This window comes from Protopterus annectens, chromosome 3.part1 (genome assembly GCF_019279795.1).
Source record: "Protopterus annectens isolate FY-2018-M chromosome 3.part1, PAN1.0, whole genome shotgun sequence".
In the NCBI taxonomy this organism is placed as follows: domain Eukaryota; kingdom Metazoa; phylum Chordata; order Ceratodontiformes; family Protopteridae; genus Protopterus; species Protopterus annectens.
This window is the reverse complement of record NC_056732.1, coordinates 1,145,980,753-1,146,002,846: the sequence shown is the minus strand read 5'-3', so window position 1 is coordinate 1,146,002,846 and position 22,094 is coordinate 1,145,980,753. Positions and strand designations below refer to the sequence as shown.

Genomic DNA, 22,094 nt, shown 5'->3' with positions numbered 1-22,094 from the left:
TCTTGTAGGTCAGTGCTCATCAGCATGTATTAGCTCTAGAATTACCACAGTTATCCAAGTGATGGCGGAGTGATCAAAGGAACGATAGCTGATTTAATGAGCCATTCACAGTTTCACTGCAGTGTCTGTGTGCATTGAGACTTGCATGGCTTAATCTTTGAGACAAGCAAATGCTACTAGCAGGATCTACCAAATAGGAGCACCTCGGTGAGCGGGTAGAGAGGAGGCACGAGATCCTGCACCTCCACTGATGGGAGTGGTCCCTCTCCCCACATGGGAGGTCATCCCAGGTGCTGATTGTGGACCCCAGAGGGCAGCAGGCAGGAATGAAGCATGGCAGTGCTCAGAGCCAGAAAGTTAGAGGGCGGATCTCCTGCCCTCGCTGCCATGCTTGCGGAGCATAGCTGCCAGTGTACAGTGACTGTGGAGCGGAACAGTCCAGTGCATTACAGGGCCCCTTCACTTCAGTTCAGGCTCGTCAGTCTTACCTCTACTTTAATCCAGCAGAATGCTCTGTGCCCCAATCCAAGCCTCACTCGCTGGATGGAGAAGCTCAACCCACAGGATGTGACCCAGAGAGCCATGTCACAAGGGTCTTCTGCCAGTGAGAGTTGGTCAGCCCAGTGGGGATGAGGATGGCACCCGGGGGGTATGGTGACACCCATCTCTGGCTGGGAGCCGGCCTGTAACAGATGTGCCTTGCCTCCCACGGATCCTGTGGTCTCTCGGTCATCTCCCAAGGCTGGGACCTGGACTCAAACTCACACACTGATGGACATCCCGTCTTCCCTTAAGTCCTGAAGGCCAAATTGTGCCAGATCACGCATGCCCATCGGCCCTTCTGCAGAATGAACCTGCAGAGTGTGACCAGACAAGTGGAACTCCCCCTCAGCCACAGAGGGGCAGATCCACTTTCATACGGACTTTCAGTTGGGTTTAAGATGCCCAAGAATGTGCCTTGACCCAATGTTGACAACTGGCAGGACATCCCCAGGGCTGGGACCTGTAACTCCTGAAGGCTGCCAAATCATGCTAGAACATGCATGCCTGTTGGCCGATCTGGGGAGCAAAATGGCAGGGTAGGACCAGCTGCACGGAACTCCCCCCAGCCACAGAGGGGCAGATCTGCTCTTATAAGGACTTTTGAGTCCCCCTTCTTTCAGTTCCAGAGCACCACTGTGGACTTTTTTGTTTCATTTTTCATCAACACCTTTGGGTACAGGGAAAGGTTGGGTGCCTTTGCCAGGGCAGGAACTCTCCAGGTTTCACCACCTGCCATGCACTTCCTTACAAACTTTCTTCAGGGATGATCTCTGCAGAACTGCCCTTCAACCTGGCAGGGGGACCTCCTTCCCTGGCCATGGCCCCTGCCTCACCTGGAGAGACCCACCACCTCCATGTCCCCTGAAGGATGCTAATCATGCTGGATCATGCATGACCTTGGATTCTCTCAGGGGAGCTTCATTTCAATCTGGACCAACTTCCCAGAACTCCCCTTAGCTAATGAGGGGCAGGTCCACTCTAATGAGGACTTCTGAATTCCCCTCCTTTCTGATCCAGAGCATCACAGTTCCCGTCTCTTGCATTTCTCTGGCAGGCTGACAAATTGTGTTGGATTGCAAGTGCCCTTGGAGCCTCTCAGGGCAGCTTCCCTCTGATCCTGGCCAGCCCAGCGTAACTTCTCTTGGCCACAGAAGGGCAGATCCACTCTCATGAGGGTTTCTGCTTCCCACTGCTTTCCCATCCAGACAGCTCTGGCGACTTTGTGATTTTTTTGCAACGCTGTTGCGTATGGGGTGAGGTCAAATGTTTTCAACTTCCATGCCCCTCCACCATTTGCCTGGTGCTCCTTTAAGAACTTCCAATGTGAGGGGGCTCTGCCTGACCCTCCTCACCCTGGCCAGAGTTCTCCAGGCCCCGTTGCTGTCTGCCAGTAACTCCCTTATGGACTTCCATCATGAGGGGAGTCTGCCTGACGCCAGTCACCCAGTCAGAAGCTCTCCAGGGCCTGCAGATGTCCACCTGGCACTCCCTTATGGACTTCAGTTGTAGGGGACTTTTGCCTGACCCAGCTCACCCAGACTGGAGCTCTCCAGGATCCATAGCCATCCTGCCTAGAGCTCTCCAGGCCCTGCCACTGTCTGGCTAGTGGTCCTTTATACTTTGTCATGGCCAACCTCCACAGGCCTCCCCTTTAACCCAAGTGAGAGACCTTCTTCCCAGTCACAGCCCCTTCATTGCCTTGGGGGACTCTACTGCCTCCATGTCTCTTGCAGGCTGCCATATCATGCTGGAGCAAGAGTGCCCTCACAGCCTCTCAGGGAAACTATCCATTAATCCCGGCCTGCCTTGTGGAACTTCTTTCAACCGCCAAGGGGCAAATTCTCTCTCAGGAGGACTTCAGAGTCTCCCTCCTTTCTGATCCAGACCATCAAGGTCCCCCATCTCCCGCATATCTCCTGCAGGATGCCAAATCGTGCCAGATAATGCATGCCCTTGGAGCCTCACACCAATGCTTCCCTGAGATCCAGTATGTCATGCAGAACTCCCCTCAGCCACCGAGTGACACATCTACTCTCATGGGGAATTTTTATTCCCCCTGCTCTTCCATCCAGAGCAGCTCCGGGGACCCACTTTCCACCTCTCTCCCCCAGCCAGACTTCCATCTTGGAGGGAGCCATGATCTGGACCCCCTTACCCAGGCAGGAGCTCTCCTGGCCCAGCCACTTTCTGCCTCTGTCTCTCCTTTCCAGACTTCTGTCAAGATAGACACCCTTTGGGCTTCCACTTTTACATAGGCAAGAGAGCTCTTTTCCTGGGTTATATATCTCCTGAAGGCTGCAAAATCATGCTGGATCATGTGTACTGTTGGTGCCTCTCAGGGGAACTTCCCTCCAAACTGCCCCTGCCTCGAGGAATTCTGCTGGGCTGAAGGCCTCAGACAGTCTCTCATTCAGACTTCCATGACACCAGTTCTCCTTCTTTGCCCTGCACATAGGGCTTTCAAACTCATAGAGGAGATGGCCTTGAATCCCAGCATATCTGCTTATTTCTCCGTGTGCCTCTGTCTCTCTCCTCTGTGGCTCCAGGCACTGATGAATGAAAGTTGCTATGAGTGGTGTTCAGAGTGGTATCCCCACAGTGCTGGGTGAAGGACAGGAGGGCAACCCAATTCCCCTGACTGACCCCAGGTGTGAAACGCCAGGGCAGCCCTATCTCTGCTCCCCTGGGGTCTGGGAAGATGGGATTGCAAACCTGGCTTCCGGGAGTGGCCCTTGGCTCACCCACACTGACCGCTGACTCCACTGGCTGGCTCATGTGCAAGATGCCACAGTGGCCCTATCTCCATTCCTCTGGGCTCCTAGAAGATGGGATCATGGACCTGGCTTCAAAGGGTGGCCCTGCCCCCCCTTTGTGGAGGCCTGCAGTATAGGACTCCCCGACCTTGCTTCCCAGACAGCCCTCAGCCCTCTCCCAGAAACTGAGGACTCACCACCGGGTATATGATCGTCAGATCCCTTTGGGACCACACGAGTTTCACATATCTTCAAAGAGGCACCAGAGTGGGGATGTGAAAGGGCAGCCAGGGACCTCCTCCCATGAGGGAGGCCTTGCCACCGAGGAGCACCTGGACTGTGCTCCCTCCCTCACTGGGCTGGACTCCACCTCTGCCGCTGAGCAAACTTCAACCAATGATCTGGTTGAAAAAGAAGTAGGGTGCACAAGGCTGGCCAGATGAGGACAGATTCCCTCCTCCCCATGAGGGTGTAGAGTCCATCCCCTACATGCGACAAAAGCTTGTTTCAAGCGCTGTCTTTCAATAGATCACAACTTTTTGTTGCTCTGCTGCATACAAAACTCTGACCCAGAATCAGGTCATCTACGAATTATTTAACACCTGGTTCCCCACAAAAGTGCAGTGCACTGCTGGAGAGTGGTGGCCACCTTCCCTCCATGCTCTGACCCAGTGACGAGTGACTGTCCTCACTGACCATGCAGATGGCTATGCCTGGCCAACTGGCGATCTACGGCACTGCAGAATTGTTATGTTTAGGCAGGATTCTGACTTAGAGATGTTCAGTCATAATCACACAGATGGTAGCTTCGCACCTTTTGCTCCTCAGCCAAGCACATTCACTGAATGTCTTAACCTGTGGTTCCTCTCATACTGAGCAGGATTACTGTCGGAACAACACATTATCAGTAAGGTACAACTAACCTGTCTCATGATGATCTAAACCAAGCTCACGTTCCCTATTAGTAAGTGTACAATCCAATGCTAGGTGAATTCTGCTTCACAATGATAGGAAGAGCCAACGTCAAAGGGTCAAAAAGTGACATTGCTATGAATGCTTGGCCAACACAAGCCAGTTATCCCTTTGGTAACTTTTCAGACACCTCCTGCTTGAAACCCAAAAAGCCAGAAGGATCATGAGGCCCGACTTTCACTGTATTCATACTGAAAATGATGATCAAGTGACCTCTTGCCCTTTTGTTTCACGGGAGGCTTCTGTCTTCCCTGAACCTGCCTTGGAACACCTGTGTTACTCTTTGACAGGTGAACCAACCAGTCAAACTCTGCACCTAACACTGTCCCCAGAGCGTGTTGCTCCCGGATGCCCAGGAGCTTGGAGCCAGAAGTGAGAGCCCGGTGGAGCTCACCCCCACCTCACCGGCTAAGTGAAAAAACAATAAGAATAGTGGTATTTCAGAGGAGGCTGAGGCCAACCACTTATTCTACACCTCACATGTCTTTTCATAGTGCCAGACTAGAGTCAAACTCTACAGAGTCTTCTTTCCCCGTTGATTCTGCCAAGTCGATTCTTTTGGCTGTGGTTTCACTAGATAGCAGGCAGGGACAATGGGAATCTCATTTATCCAGTTATGAGCATCACTAATTAGATGACAAGGCATTTGGCTACCTTAAGAGAGACAAAGTTACTCCTGACATTTACCTGTGCTTCATTGACTTTCTTCACTTTGACATTCAGAGCAATGGGCAGAAATTGCATTACATCAAGACCCATCTTGGCCCTGTGTGATGATTTGTTTTAATTAAGAGTCAGATTCCCCCAGTCCACACAAGTTCTAAGGCAGCTGCTAGCTGCTGGATGATGTGGGACGCTGGTCGGTATCGTCACCCACCACAGCTGAGGTGATCCACAGGAAGGGCCCAGCACATGTCCAGAGTCATGGCCAGTGTCCCCCAGGAAGGCGGCACAGTGAGGGGGTGATGTCTCATCCAGCTGCAGTGTGTGCCCAGCCCTGCTTCATGCCTGAGCCCAACCAACCCAGCCCTTATAGCCAGTCCTTTTCCTGAAGTTACTGATTTGGCTTGCCAACTTCCCTTACCTACATTGTTCTAACATGCCAGAGGCTATTCACCTCGGAGACCTGCTGCAGATATGGGTACAGCCTGGCGTAAGAATTACACCATCTTCCCCAGATTTTTAAGGGCTGGCAAGAGATCACCTGATGCCACCAGAACCACAATGCTTTCCAGGGCATGGGCCCATCTCTCTGGGTGAACCCATTCCAGGATGTCCTGACCTTTAAAAAGAAAAGAGATCTCTCCCAGGGGACCCCACCAGCTTCTCTGGGATCATTTGCATCACCGCACTTGATGCTGTGATGCACCCATTTCTGCCGTTCTGGATTAGGGGATCAGAACCCAACTCACATTCGATCAGCTGAGGCTAATGGATGCATCACCTGTCCCTTTGGAATGGTACCCACCTGTCTCTCAGGACATACTGACCCATGTTTAACTGCTGTTCACATGGAACCCTTCTCCACTTTGGCCTTCAAAGCTCTTATTTGAATATTTGCTACTACCACCAAGTTCTGCACCCACGGTGGCTCCCCCTGGGCCCTCACCCTGGGCTTCAGTGCCACTGAGGTGGCCCTCCTACTCATCGGGGCATAGCTCTCTTTGCTCCCAGTACCAGCAAAGGCCAGGTATGGGCTCGATGTCCTAACGTCATTCATTTTCTGAGCTAGTTGATTCAACAGGTAAGTAGTTACACACTCCTTAGGAGATTCTGACTTCCATGGCAACTGCTCTGCTGTCTATATCAACCAACACATTTTCTGTGGTCTAATAAGCGTCAGCATCAGGCAACTTAACACAGCATTTGGTTCATCCCATAGCACCATTTCTACTTACCAAAAGTAGCCCACTGGGTGCTTGCATTCCATGTCCAGCTCCAAGCCATGGCTTCTTACCCATTTAAATTTTGAGAATAGGTTGACATAGTTTTTCCCCAAGACCTCTAATCATTCACTTTTCCAGATAAAACTGTGTCTGCCAAGTGCCAGCAATCCAGAGGGAAACTTCAAAGAGAACCAGCTACTAGATGGTTTGATTAGTCTTTCACCCCTATAGCCATGTCAGATGACCAATTTGCACATCAGGACCACTACAGAACTCCACCAGAGTTTCTTCTGGCTTCGCCCTACCATAGTTCATCATCTTTCGGGTCCCACCAAGTATACACAAGATCCACCTCCAACTCACTTTCATTGAACCATGGAGTCTTCTGCCCACCCTCGGACTCACGCACCTATTAGACTCCTTGGTCCATGTTTTAAGACGGGATGGGTAGGTCTCCAACATCACTGTGGACCTTGAGTACACTAAGTGAGCCTGCAGGCTCTGTGGCGGGATGTGGTTGGGCTGCACTGAGGATAGTCCTGCCCAGTCAACAGTCACGCTGAGAGTCGGAGGCCCCCGGCCTCTGTAGCATGGATGGGGGTGGGTGCAGCATTGCTCATCTCACACAACCCCGGGGCATGGTGACAGCTGATGCCATGGGCTGTAACACTGCCCTCTGGTGAGGGTAGCCACATTCCATGCGGCCTTCCCATCTGACCCTGAGCCGGTTGCAGCCCACCACCAAAGAGGAAGTGCACCCAACAGCAGCTAATGTACCCAAGAACTGTTCCCCCAGTCCCCAAAGGGAGAAGGGGATCCGCCTTGCACGGGCAACTGACATGGCTGCCGAGTTGAATCCTCTGGGTGGACCCTGCAGACCCCACCCAGTTACCTCTAAATGGTTTCACTCCCTCTTGGACTCTCTCTTCAAAGTTCTCTTCAACTTTCCCTTACTTTACTTGTCCACTATTGGTCTCATGTAGGTGTTAAGCTGTAGATGGAGTTTACCATCCACTTTGGGCTGCATTCACAAACAAACCAACTCTGGGAAGAGCTGATCCCAATGTGCTGAGGGCCACCACTGGCCTCTCACCATCCACAGGCTGAGCCTCGATCACAAGGACTTGGGCTTCTTGGGCAGCACTGGGGAGATGGACTTTCATTCAACACATTTCCCTGTGCCCGTCACCCAGGTGGGTCTCAGCGCTGGGCTCTTCCCTCATCATTACTGAGGGAATCCTGGTTAGTTTCTTTTCCACCTCTTAGTAATATGCTTTAATTCGATGGTTCATCCCATCTGATATGAGGTCATTTTCTGGGCATGGTTGCGGGCAGGGGCGGGCAGGCGGCAGGGGTCGCGGGCAGAGACAGACATGCCACCCCTCCCAAGGCCAGCACACCTACTCCCCCACTGTTGGACTCTGGGCAGTGGAGGAGGGCAGACGCTGCCCTGGCAAGCAGGAAATGGGTGGGTGGACATCGGGCTATACTCCGGGAGGGCAGCCAAGTGACGGCACCATTGTCAACCATTGGATGCAGGCTGTAAGCGTGACTCTGCCTTCCAGTCCACTGTGCAGACTGGCTTCCCGGCTCGGGGTGGTGCAGTCTTCTTCTCTTCCATCCACGTCTTACCTATGGGGACAGGGGGCCTGCAATGGGCTCCCTCAACTCCCTGGCTGTGTTCATGCTGGGAGTGGGACACCCTAGGGGAAGTGGAAGGCATGGTGACCCTCAGACAGGTGTAGCCCAGGAGTAGCTCAGGGCCACAAAGTGAGTTTGAAGTGTTGATGATCAATGCATCCTACAATTCACATTAGTTCTTGCAGCTAGCTGCATTCTTCATCACCACATGAGCCAAATTATCCACCGCTCACAGTTGTACAGTTCTCACTCAGTCAATGTGGGCACCATTGCCCACACAGCCTCACACCAGGAGATGATCTGAGAATAGTTTAGTAGAAATAGTTGGAGAAAAGAAAGATAAATTAAGTGATGTGGGCAGAAGATATGCACTGTCATTTTGTGTGTTTCTGAGAGATGGACATTTATATGGGTTCAGAATATTGGGCATGATGACGTGATTGATTTGGGAGATGAAAGTTTCTCATACTCTTGGGTCAAGTATCTGTAAGTAATGGTCTGTGCAATAGAAATTTATTTTAAGGAGATGTGATGTAGGAGTAGTGGGGTTCTGGATCTTGAGGACATAGGAGGATATTTGTCTAATTAGTTTGGCTGTTAAGAGAGAGCATGTTTGGTTATTTAGCAGTTTTAATAGTGATGACCCTAAAAGACAGACAAATTTCTGTTTTACTGTGAGTCAATTTGTGATTTTTGATATGTTGCAGTGATGTTACTTTTTTAGGGAAGAGTCCAATAAATTATATACTTGTATTTCTAAAAATCCACCTCAACTGCAGACTCTTAAGCCAGAACAACAAGATTGAACTTCTTTATATATTTTTTATGGTAAATAGAGCTCTGTATTATATCATACCCATCTTCTGTGCCCCCTCCATGTCAGCTGCAGCCCATGCAGCATATCAAAACAAACTGACATTTCTTTATGAATTATAACATGATTCTCATGAGAGATTTCAACTATACCTTTATTGTCACCACAGATAAATACACACAAAGATTCCTGGACCACATTAATGCCCCATCTCTAGTCCTAACCACAGGTTCAAAATTATTTGACTTGGTTCTCACCATTGTTGACTCATTTGCTCAACAGCTCCAGTTACCACATTGCTGGTACAATCGTCCAATGGTTTCTTAATATTCACAGTGAGATTGAAACTTGATTTACCAGAAAACCCTTCTGTCTTGTAAACCTAATTAATCTAACAGATGACCTGATGAAGTTTAAGTACCCTGCTCTCCTTGATGATCCCATCTAACCTAATGCCACATTTGTGGATAATTTCTATGGTCACTTCAAAGAATGCATTGAGTCATCTGTCCCCATAAGACATGAACACAATGCCAAATTAGGGAATAAACCCCACTGATCCAATATTAGCATAAACAGACTTTACAATAAAAAGAAAGAAACTCATATCCCATAAAAACAAACATAATGTCCTTCCTCTAGAAAAAAACTCAAAACGATCAACAAAGAACTCATAAACAAACCCAAATCCTCAAAAAGTAATTATGAACTGAAAATTGCAACCTGTGCTGAGGATAACCACAAAAACATCAACTATGTCAGAAATCTTAGAGATAATGCCCATCAATATTCATAGCTAATACACAACAACAGCACCTAATCATACCCTGACTTTACTCCCCTATCTCCCTCTAAGGTTCTCTAACTTATTAGCACACCCACACCACCTCATCTAATCACCTTTGAGCAGGTCCCGAGTGCCCTCTCAAAGGCCAGAAACACATGCTTAGTGGTTCCGGATAATGTACCAGGCAGCCTTTCTGTCAACACTGGACACTGTCTGGTAGACTTGCTACTAAGCCTATTCAGCCTCCTCACTGCATTCATGCCAAAGAACTGGAGAACTTCAGTAATCATCCCCTCCACAAGATGGGCTCCATTATTTATCCAGGAAACTAAAGATGTATAAGCCTATCCATCCTTATCTGCAAAGTAGCGGAATGCATCACTAGAGAACTTATCAACAAGGTCTTGTGCAGTATAGAAGCCCTGGACCCTAGTCAGCTTGGATCTGGTAAAGGAAGACCCTGCCTCCTGAACCTGCTTAGCCTTTTTGAACATGTCAATAATGCATTACACTTGAGCAAATTGGTTCACACTGTGTACTTAGACCTGGCCAAAGCCTTTAATACCTTCCCACATTTTGGCATTATCGATAAGCTAATCAAACTAAATGTAAACACATATACTAACTGGTAAATAACTGGCTAACTGACAGATCCCAATCTATATGTGTAGGAGGCACTATCTCTCTCTTTAAAAAGACTGGTTATCAGTGGTGATCTCCAGGAATCAGCCCTAAGGCCACTTCTCTTTGGTGTGCACTTCTTTGATGTCAAAGCTGACACCATCAATCTGTGGATAACCGAGTATGCAGATGACTGCAAACTTGGAGCTGTAATTAACTCCTCAGCTACTTACAGATTCTTCAGAGTTGACTCATTAAGTGGTGTGTGGACAATGGCTTAAACCTAAATGCCAAGAAATGCAGCACTGTGTTCTAATGCAATACTGGGCAGTCATTCACTTACTGCATAGTGGAACCGCTTTGAAAGTCGACTCACTCATTAGGGACTTGTGCACTTTCACTGACAACACACTATCATAGGTTCATAGGTTCATAGGTAGGTACTAGGCTATCGGCCCTGTGGCCTATACAAGTCCAGCCAAAAAGGTACCCTGGCTTTTGCCACCCAAGAAAATTATTTTCCTGTGCCACTGTTGAGCAGAGCCACAGAGGTGATCCCCGGGTTGAATTTCCTATTTCCCATCCAATCATCAAGATTTTTCTTGAAGAGTGCTAATGAGGAGCTTTGTTTGATATAGATAGGTAGTTTATTCCAGAGTATGGGAAGTCTCTGGGACAGGAATCTATCCCTCCAGCATGTTCTGTTTATTGTGGTGACAAGGTTTAGGTCCCTAGAGCGTGTAGCTCGGAGGGATTGGGATTTCTTTAAGTGGAGCATGTCCAACAGCTCTGGGTTTGACATAGCTTTGTATGTTAGGCAGAGACCACCTCTGAGTAGGTGATATGCGATGGAGTAAAGCTGGAGTTTTTTGAAACGTTCTATGTAGGGCATCTGTTTGAGGCCAGTAATCCTCTTTGTGAGGTATTTCTGTGGCCTTTCCAGTTGTTGTAGATGTCTTGTGAGGTACATACCAAAAGGGGCGTTGTACTCTATAATGGGTTTAATGAGTGATGAGTAGAGGGGAACAATGACCTCTTTTTTTCTGGATGAGAAACCTTTTGTGATGAGGTGTGCCACGTAGAAGGATTTCCGGACTACTGTGGCGATGTGATTATCAAAGGAGAGACTACTGTCCACCTGTGTCCCAAGGTCTCTTATCACACTTTCGGTGTTAAGTATACTACCGCCTATGTTGTAGCTCATGGGTACAGAGTTTTTACCAAAGGGGATGACAATGCACGTTTTGGCATTGAGCTTTGATTACCATGTATCCATAATTAAAGATTCTTTACCATCGTGGTGGCTCTAGTAATTTGTTTGAATATTACCATGTATCCACCATACATAGGAAATCTTTTACCTTGCAAAATTAATCACCAGGAGTATTTTTCCAAATCTAAAGAAGTTATCATTCCTCTCTACTCCTCTCTGATCTGACTCATAATAGTGTATAACAGCTTCTATGGTATGTAACAGTGGAAATATATGCCCCAGCTTGGGAGACTGCAGCACTTTTTCACTAAGATAATCAATGGCATGACATCATTGAGCTACACAGACTATCTTAATGCTCATTCTTTCTTTTATGTTTCTTATAGACTCTTGAGAGGTGACCTCTGTCTAGTCTAGACAGCCAGAATCCAGTCCTATTCAACCTCCTGCACATTCATGGACCTAATAATTCCACACCTGCTCAAGAGATCTTAACTTCCACTGAAGGATAAATAGGACCTGTAGTCAAGATAGATAGATATTTCAGAGAATCTAGACAGCCAGAATCCAGTCCTATTCAACCTCCTGCACATTCATGGACCTAATAATTCCACACCTGCTCAAGAGATCTTAACTTCCACTGAAGGATAAATAGGACCTGTAGTCAAGATAGATAGATATTTCAGAGAATCTCTATTTTATGGAAGAGACTACTTTTAATGTAAAGCAATGCAGCTCTCTGACCCTCTTTTAAACAAAATCTGAATGAATGGATAGGCAATTGTAAAGACACCCTGGGTCTGGGCCCTTATGCCCTTAATAAAATGGGTCAGAATTAAGTATGAAATAGTACTGTCAGTGAGTACCTACAACATGGGATAGTGTGACAGGGCTACTGGTGGTCTTCTGCATCAACACTCTAATACCGACTTACAACCATATGAGCACATGATGCAGGGTGATAGCCATAGATGTCAGAGTACCCACTAGGGAGTTAACCCTTAGATGGCCATGTGCACTGCTGCCAGTCTAAATTCCAAAACATGACACTGAACTCAGTTTGCTTATGACCTAGGTTACCATCCTCCCAGTAAAATGTTATCACATAACATTTCATCCTTTAGCTTATAGTTGATGTACTAGGCTAGAAAGCAGCTTTATCTGGTCCCTTAAGGCCTGAAACAAGAATAACTCTGTGCATGTAAAACTTAGGCAGGATAATATTCACTCTATCCAATCTAGCTGTAAGGATTTGTTAAACCTATTTGCCACAACTATCTGTAGACCACCAGACCCTCATGGCCAATCAGCCTATTTGTTTCCTATCACTGAGGCAAGTTTTTTATTAGGAAGGGTCAGCATTAGGACAGAAATTAGGGCTAGCTTGGTGCGTTCTGCTTAATCCTATTTCCCTCTTATGGACACCCAGTTTGTAAAGCCAAAGGGGAGGCAAGCAATGATCTGTCTGCACAAGTTGTCAGTAACTTCCATAAAGGAACATTACTGCAAGCAGTCCTCACTCTGTTGGCTCATGTAAGGAAAAACATTTTCTCTGGTTCTTACCTATGTGCTTCCTGAGTACCTGACATCTTCACCCTCTGGGAGGGGTAACTGTTCATGCCCTTTACTCATCTCCTTTTCTGCCTGGCTCCTCTTCTGCCATGGCTATTGAGGTCACAAGGATCACAGAAAGGGCTTCATCTTTATGTGCCAAAGAACAAGGCTACCTTTGAGAAATTTGATGTTTTAGCTCCATGCTGACCAGTTTATGAGAGAAATTGAGTAATAGTATACAAGACTTCCAGTTCATGTTCCATTTCAGATACTTACTCCATAGATTTATTTACACACACACACACACACACACACACACACACACACACACACACACAAACACACAGTTTCACTTCATATACTCGATTCATTCGCATTTGTGCTTATGCACTTTCGCTATTCTAAAGTTTCTACTTCATGGACTCAAAATGCTGACATTCGAGATTAGAGCATTTCGAGTATATGAAGTGAAACCACACACACACACACACATCTATATATATATATATATATATATATATATATATATATATATATATATATATATATATATATATATATATATATATATATATATATAGATATATATATATATATATATATATATATATATATATGTATGTATACATATAGGTATACATATAGGTATATTTACTATGATCAAAACAGCCAAACATCGATGTCAATAATGTTGACCACAAAAAGTCAACGTTAACAGTGCACCCTCCCCATGTTGGAGGAAAATCCTCCTTACATGCAAAGTAAACTTAAAAAAAAGGCAAAAACTTTTTTTTTTCCTGGGAGGGCAAGCCCCCATCCCCACCTCATACCCTCTGCTAATTTTATATATATACATATACATATACATATACATATATATATATATATATGGGTCTACTACTGGTAGTAGATGCCCACTAACGCGAAAGTACACTTCACCAAAAGTGCACTTTCGTGAACCCTTAGGGTTAGGGCTTGGGTTAAGGATAGTGGATAGCCCTACTTGGTATCCGCTATCCTTAACCCAAGTCCTAACCCTAAGGTCCGTGACTACTGCACCACAGTAGAGGACATAGGTCCATGACTACTGCACCAAGGAGGGCATACAATTACCTCCACTGTAGTGCCTTAGTCATGGACCTTAGGGTTAGGGCTTGGGTTAAGGATAGTGGATAGCCCTTCTAGCTATCCACTATCCATAACCCAAGCCCTAACCCTAAGGTCCGTCACCGTTCGCTCAAGTGGTGTTCGCGGAAGTGCATTTTTTTTTTCTTTGAAGAGAGAGAAAGTGAGAGAGACAAACACACACACTTATTTGTCTCTCTCTCTCTGTCTCGCTCTCTGTACATATACATATATAGGTTTGCCTACAATAGCTCGAACCAGATACTGTTGAATGATGGTATAGTCGACGCCGTGCATCAAAAATGACAATGTTGAATTTCGTCATTGTCGAAATACAAATCGCCATAAACCTCGGAATCGGCTTTAACATGGTTTGAGATGGGGGAACATTTGTATTTCTACAATGTTGGGTTCGGCATCATTGCTGCTCGACCTCCTGAAATTGACTACAGTAGGTTCGACCAAACCCACCTCGACCTGCTAAGTGCAAACTATATATATATATATATATATATATATATATATATATATATATACATAAGTATATATGGGTTTTAAGAATATCAAGGCAGTTTTGTTTTGCACCCATCAACATATTACCAGTAACCACTCTCATCCTATGCCCCCTTTCATGAGCAGAGCAAGACTAGCCTAGGCTTCATGGTATCTATCCTGTTCTCTATGTTCAGCTTGAAGGATGATAATATATCACAGTACTTACCTGCAAGGGCAGCTTATTCCAGAGATGGGGGGATGTGCTGCATTATGAATTTTTGTCTCTATCACATTTTATTTATCAGCTAGTGAAGATTTAGGGCCTTGGTTCTGGAATTTTCTAAGCTATTAGACTTATGGAGATAATAATATCAGGGACAAGAGGGTATATAATGATGAGGTAGGTGAGGCAGAGATTGCCCTGCCAGAATCTATAAGATACTTAATAAAGGGTTACAGCTTCTAACCTGTCCTGGTAGCTCAAGTTCATAAAGCCTGAAATCTTCATTGGAATATATTGGGCTTCATTAGTTGTTTGATATGTTGGATGTCATCCTTCTATAATGTGGCATTGCATTTTATAATTTGTCTAATCAGTGATGAGTAATAACATATTCAGATATGGATGATATCCTCTTGGCTATTAGTTGTGCTATGTACAAAGATGTTCTGACTAAAGCTGCTATAGGATGACTGCAGGTCTCTGACTACATTTTCTTTAAATAGTGGAGTACTGACTATACTACATGTTGAGGGTAGTTATTGTCTATGACATGAAGTAATATTCCACTTTTTTATTGTTTAATTTGAACCCATTTTTTATGCACCAGGTATTAACTAGGGTAAGTTCTTTCTGAAGGCTATAGGTGTCAGACTGGCTCTTGACAAATACACCTAGTTTACAGTTATCAGCTACTAGAGGTCCTGATTCTCAATTTGGAGATTGTGGAAGTAAATGTTGAAAGGAAAGGTTCCACCACAGAGCAGTAGAGGACTCCACTGGTTAATGTCATACTTTTAAATGAGGTATCTGCTACAAGAACTATGTAGGTTGTCTTGTAGCCACTTTCTATCCATTTTATTACATTTCAGTCTAGATTTTAATCATTTAACTTGCATAGAAAGCCTGCCTGGGATATGGTTTCAACACCTTTACCTAATTTAAGATCTGCTGTGTGAACAACATGACCACTATCAGCAGTCTGTGTGAGCCACTTAAAGAGATTAAATAAATTTAAATAAAATTTAATAAACATTTACTAGCATTCTCAAAGAACATTGCAAATCTAGCAGACAAAATAACACTAAGTGGTGATATACAATCAAACCCATGCCCCACCACAAATCTGAACAGAACAATATACCTTACTGGAAACAACACACAATCAACAATCACTCCCCAAAGAAATAAAGGTGATTTACTTCTCTTACAATTGAATATTAGAAATATCACTAATAAAATCCAGGACCTGCATGTCAACATCTCTCTATATACCCCAGATATATTAATAATTACAGAAACCTGGATGAATTAATAACAAAAATTAGATATCAAGATGCAATTCTATATTCCAAATTTTGGGAAGAGAAAAATAATAAGATAACTGATGAACGAAAACCTGATGCTATTGAACTTACTTTGAAATTAACTCCCCTTAAAAAAACTAATTTATACCCAAATTGTGATCAATAACAATGCATATCACACACCACTTTTTTCTAAGCAAAATTAATCCCTCGCACTCCCCTTATTGTACCATATACCAAAACAGTGTTGCTGACACCCTTCATATTTTTTGGAGCTGTAAAAATGTTTACAAGCTGTGGTGTTCGCTAAGAACCAAGTTAGAAAAAAAGGGATGCACCAAATCTACCCTGTCATGGGAAATGGCAATTTTACATATATTCCCTAATAATTTCTCATATGAAAATAACACATCATAGTCACATTGTGTGCAATGATCAAATCATATATAGCCCAAAATTGGTTAGACAGAAGTAAAATCACATGGGAAGAATTTACAGGAATGGCTATAAAATACTTATTAGCCAGCAAATGAATTACAAGAAGCCAAAAAAAAAAAACTGTGTTACTATCAGAAACATTGGAAAATGCTTTTAGAAATCCTAGGACAAAATTGATTTATGACCAAGGGACTTCACCATCAATATTACTTTACATAATTAAGGGAAGCTAAAGGCAATTATTATAGAAATACCTACAATAACAGTGTACAGGTCATGGCAAACACATATCAGATGAACATTAAGGTGACATCAGTGTATATATTGTACATAGTTAGTGCAAGACAGAATGTTTATTTAGGTAGATTAGAATATCTGGTTGCAATGTTTTAATGTCACATTTTCAATATGTTGTCTTCTATCTTTATGTAAATGTCTGTTTTACAGCTCATTAAGAGCAGCTTAATTATTAGACAATTCTGTATAATTGTTACCCTGACATCGATGATTTATGTTATATATATATATCGTATTTGGACGACTGAAACTTGATTTTCCATGTACCTTGTATGTATATTTTTCTGTGTCATTCTTTTCTTGTATTTAAATAGAAGTGAAATGCAACAAAAATTATATTTGAAAAAACAGAAACCTGGTTGAAACCCCATATCACAGATAATGAAATTCTACCACCAGGATATAGCATTATTTGTCAGGATGGAATGACAAAAAAAGGTGGAGGCATAGCAATATTTTACAAAACTCATCTTTCTACAAAAGTCTTAGATCTAACTACCCTTAACTTTGGTAAATCTGAAACACTGTTTTGCAAACTTACCATGAATTCAGAAAAACATATAAATATAATTGGAATCTATATTCCACAAGGAGACAATATAGCTACCTTGGAAAATATCCTAGATTTCATGTCTAATGCACTACCACAGGAAACAATTATATTAGGGGATAGCAACATAGATTGGACAAACCTTACTAATTACATAAACCTTCATGGATTTTCTCAACTTATCCAAAATCCTACCAGGATAGACAAAACATCAAATAAGCACTCCATTCAAGACTGGATACTCACAAACAGACCTAACTACTCTCCTCACTCAGGGTGTCTCCCGGATAGTCTTAGTGATCATCTCCCAACATACCTTCTAAGACAACAGCTTAACCCCACCAAACTAACACTATATCAGCAGATAAGAAACAAAAAAGACATGAACCTTGAACATTTCCTTTATATTCTTACACACTGCAACTAGTCTGCTCTTAAAGTCCTGCCCCTCGATGATGCCTCTAATTATTTCACAAGCACCTTCCTATCTATGCTAGATGAGCATGCCCCTTCCAGGGTCATTAGAGTTAAATCAAACTTTGTTCCATGGTTAGGTAAAGAAACCATGTCACTGCTAATAGCCAGAGATAAAGCTTGGGTACAATGGCAAAAAACAAAATCCCAAGTTACAAGGCAATCTTTCTGTGAACTAAGAAACAGAGCTAAAAAGCAAATAAAACATGATAAAATAGACTATTACTCTAAAATGCAATCTAAGCACCACACAAACCCCAAATAATTCAGGACTGCAATTAATCACATTCTCCATCCTGGAAAAGTGGGTACACCCCCTCCCACTACAAAAAACAGCTCTGACTGTATAGCTACACAATTTAACACCTTCTTCACAGAAACTATTCTATATCTCTCTAATAACCAGCCCCCTACTGACACCTCAAAACACCTACACCCCAACAAAACAAGCCCAGCTTCTCTCTTCAACCAGCCTCAATTAGTACTATTATAAACATCCTTAAAAAACTAAAGCCCACTTCTCTAGCTGCTGACGACTTACCACCTGAGTTCCTAAAACTATCTGCTGAACTAATTGCATATCTCCTATCTCCATTCTAATAAACAGATCTATTTCAGAACAATAAGTTCCCACCATCTGGAAGACTTCACACATCACTCCACTTCACAAAGGTGGCAATTCTACTGAATTGTCTAACTACTGCCCTATAGCAATTCTATCTCTACTATCTAAAATACTGGAAAAAAATGTTCATAAGTAAGTCATGGACCACCTAGATGCAAACAAATTGTTAACCAAAACACAACATGGCTTCCGTCCACACCACAGCATCACTACTGCACTTTTGTCATTTACAAACACAGTTAACAACTACAGGAATAATTGTAATCATGTTTCCTCCACCTTTTTAGACTTATCAAAAGCTTTTGATATGGTAGAACATGAAAAACTCCTACATGCTCTCTCTGACATGGCCTTATCACATTCTACTCTTACCTGGTACCAGAGCTACTTAACTGGAAGACAAGCAGCACGTTGGCACCAAACTCTATCTCCACTACTTCTAGTCACTCTATGAGTTCCACAAGGGTATATTCTTGGCCCACTACTCTTTTCCATATTTTTAAACAATCTCTATGCCACAGCCCCCTCTGCCACAATTATCCAATATGCTGATGATTCCACATTAATATGTGCTGCCAATACCTTTCAAGACCTACAAGAAATCACTCAAGCATCTTTTTTCAAAATAGAGTACTGGCTAACAAACTCCTGTTTAATTTTATACCCAATAAGACAAAACTCATGCTATTCCATCCTAATAAGGTTACTATATCCACAGGATCTTTTTACATTGTTTCCGCAAATAACACTATTATCTTGCCCTCTCCACACACCAACCTATTGGGTGTGGAAATAGACACCAATATGAGATTTGACATCCACATCTCTCAATCAATTAAAAAAGTCTGCAAAACATTAGGTACACTATATAGGAACAAGCAGTATCTCACAAAAAATACAATAGCTATTGCCAAAACTCATTTGGCCTCAACCCTTCTTTATGTATTACCTATCCTTATAACTCAGGAAAATTGAACTGGTAAAACTAGAATCTTGTAAAAATAAAATAGCTAGGTATGCAGCACACACTACTTTCACATCTCATCATTGCACTTCTTTAACGAAATTAAACTGGTTAGAACTTCCCCAACCTTTAAGTCTGTCCCAGCTTACCATGGCTTACAGACTTTTTTATCATTCTGCAAAAACTCCATCACTACAAGGCCTATTAGAGCCTTATTCCTGTAGTAAAATGCTGTGTTCCAACAACAAGCTCCTCTTACTGATCTCGACAGCACACAATCGTGCTGGTGAATCCACCTACTCCCATTATATTGCCAAGATCTAGAATTCTCTACCTGTTAACATCACATCTAGCACTACTATAACCAAATTTAAAAAACGCTAAAACACACCTTGTCAGTAAATGGTTCTGTCCTTGCTCTACCCCAGACTGAGAATTTCGCACTCCTCCTAATCATTCTTCACACTAGCGCTACTATCCTTGATTTAACTGTCGATTATGTATTTTGTTACTATCAACTGATATGTATCCACTCACATGGGAACTCTTCAAACCAAAAATATATAAATATTATTGTATTTGAGTCTGTCATTGTGAGCTTTGAGAGGAAAACTTTTTGGGACCTTGTGTGGACGGGCAGTATTTGGCACCTGGGGCATCAGAGTTAACTGTAGATGCTCCTGAAGGTGTCACTGAGATGTAACGAATTATGATCTGTTATTTATATTTTTATACTTGTATAAGTTTGACTTTTTACTTTTATTATTGTATATGTTTGGATCTTTTCTCCACGAGTCTCTGCTGAAAAAGGGTTTTCTTTTGCCCAGTCAGACTAACCTGGTTAACAAATGTCAAATAAATAATAAATAAATAATAAATAAAAATAAATAATTTAATTGACAAGATCTCCCTTTGATGAGACCAAAGTGTTTAGCCTAATGAGATTTTTGGGATCATAATTGATTAGATAAGTTATGGTATTCTCCATAGCTTTACATATCAGGCTGGTGAGGCTGATGGGTCTATTATTACTGGGGTCTATGGTACGGCCACACTTCAGAGGAGCATCATCACTTGAGTGCACCATAGTTCAGCAACAAATTCTGTGGTTAATGTTTTGTAAACAATTTGAGGAGAGGTTCAATGAAGGCATGTTGGGATCTATTTATTAAACATCCAGCTGTGTTGCCAGGTACCATGGAGGAAGAATTTCTGCTGGTCAATAACACCTATAGAGAATGTTACTTGAAGATAAAGGGGATAAAAGGGATCCAGGGATAATTTACACACTCACAAACACACACAGATCATCATCATCTTCTATCAGCTGTTCCCATTAGTGGTCGCCACAGTATAAATATATATATATATATATATATATATATATATATATATATATATATATATAGAGAGAGAGAGAGAGAGAGAGAGAGAGATAGAGCATACCTCTCAACAATTTAGAGCAAAAAATCTGGACAAAGGCTAAAATGATGGGGGGGAATAGGGAAAGATTTTAAATATTGCACTTACAAACTTAGAAAGTTGATAGAATAATAGGTTTTGCATAACCATGAATTTTCTGAAGGATGTGGAGTCTTAAACTTAAATGTTTATCATTACATAATGAATTAATCTTTAGCTACTTCCCAGAAAAGTACAGGTTTTAGGAGGAGCACACCAAAAATATGAGGCAAAAAAATCTGGACATTCTGTGAAAATCTGTACAGTTGAGAGGTATGATATATAGCCACACACACACACACACACACACAAACACACACACACACACACACACACACACACACACACACACACACACACACACACACACACATGTGTGTGTGTGTGTGTGTGTGTGTGTGTGTGTGTGAGGGGAGGGTTGTGTATTCAGGTTTCATTCAATGGACTGAAGACACTGCTGGATGGACATAAATAGCAGTTCCTATGGAATAGAAGAATTACTGAATGGGTAGCAAAGCTGAACAAATGGTGCTGGATGTACTTTGTGCAAGATAGCAATGCAGTAGGGATTGGTAATATGCCCTTCCCCACAATTATGCAGCATTGTAGTTGGTGAATATAAAGTAATGTGTGCCTTTATATGTAGACAGAGAGGCTCGACTCCCATGTAAAAAAAAAATGGCACTGTTTTCTGTGTATTAGTGTGTGTGTGTGCATGTGTGTTAGTGTGTGTGTGTGTGTGTGTGTGTGTGTTGAGATGTGCCTGTGTGTGGTGTTTCAGTGTGTGTGTGTGTGTGTGTGTGTGTGTGTGTGTGTGTGTGTGTGTGTGTGCGCGTGTGTAAGTATGTTTTAACTGAGATTATAACTTGCAGTGTGTTTATCGGAGAATTTTAGATTTGTGTTTTCTATTCCCTGTGTTGCAATATTATACCATATGTCATTCAGTATATATTTGTGTATTCATCTTTATGTATAAATATATATCTATATATCTGTATCTTTATCTATATATATATATCTATATATATATATATATATATATATATATATATATATATATATCTATATCTATATATACATATATATATATATATATATATATATATAAAACCAAAACAAAAATGAGAAAAATTTCTGTTGATCATATTTCTGCATAGCGAAATGTATTAGTCACCTGTGATGTTGAACAGACAGACAGAACATCGAATGTGCAATATATTGAAAATAAAACATTAGTGTTTCAGTGAAAATACCCATCAGTGCACCCTACACATAAAACGGGTGCAAGGAAAATGCAGACGAACAATGAATAACACTACTCCACTACCATACCCTGAGTGCATACATTTTCTCT

The 22,094-nt window shown here is 42.9% G+C and overlaps 1 non-coding gene and 1 pseudogene across 1 annotated transcript; both read right to left on the bottom strand.

The window, feature by feature from the left end:
- Positions 1-3,790: 3,790 nt before the first annotated feature.
- LOC122799056 lies at positions 3,791-7,465 on the bottom strand (annotated as a pseudogene).
- A 414-nt stretch (positions 7,466-7,879) lies between these two features.
- On the bottom strand, positions 7,880-8,032 carry LOC122798948. Its single transcript, XR_006364367.1, has one exon. It is a non-coding gene; the product is annotated as a 5.8S ribosomal RNA (ribosomal RNA).
- Between the last annotated feature and the right edge of the window lie 14,062 nt (positions 8,033-22,094).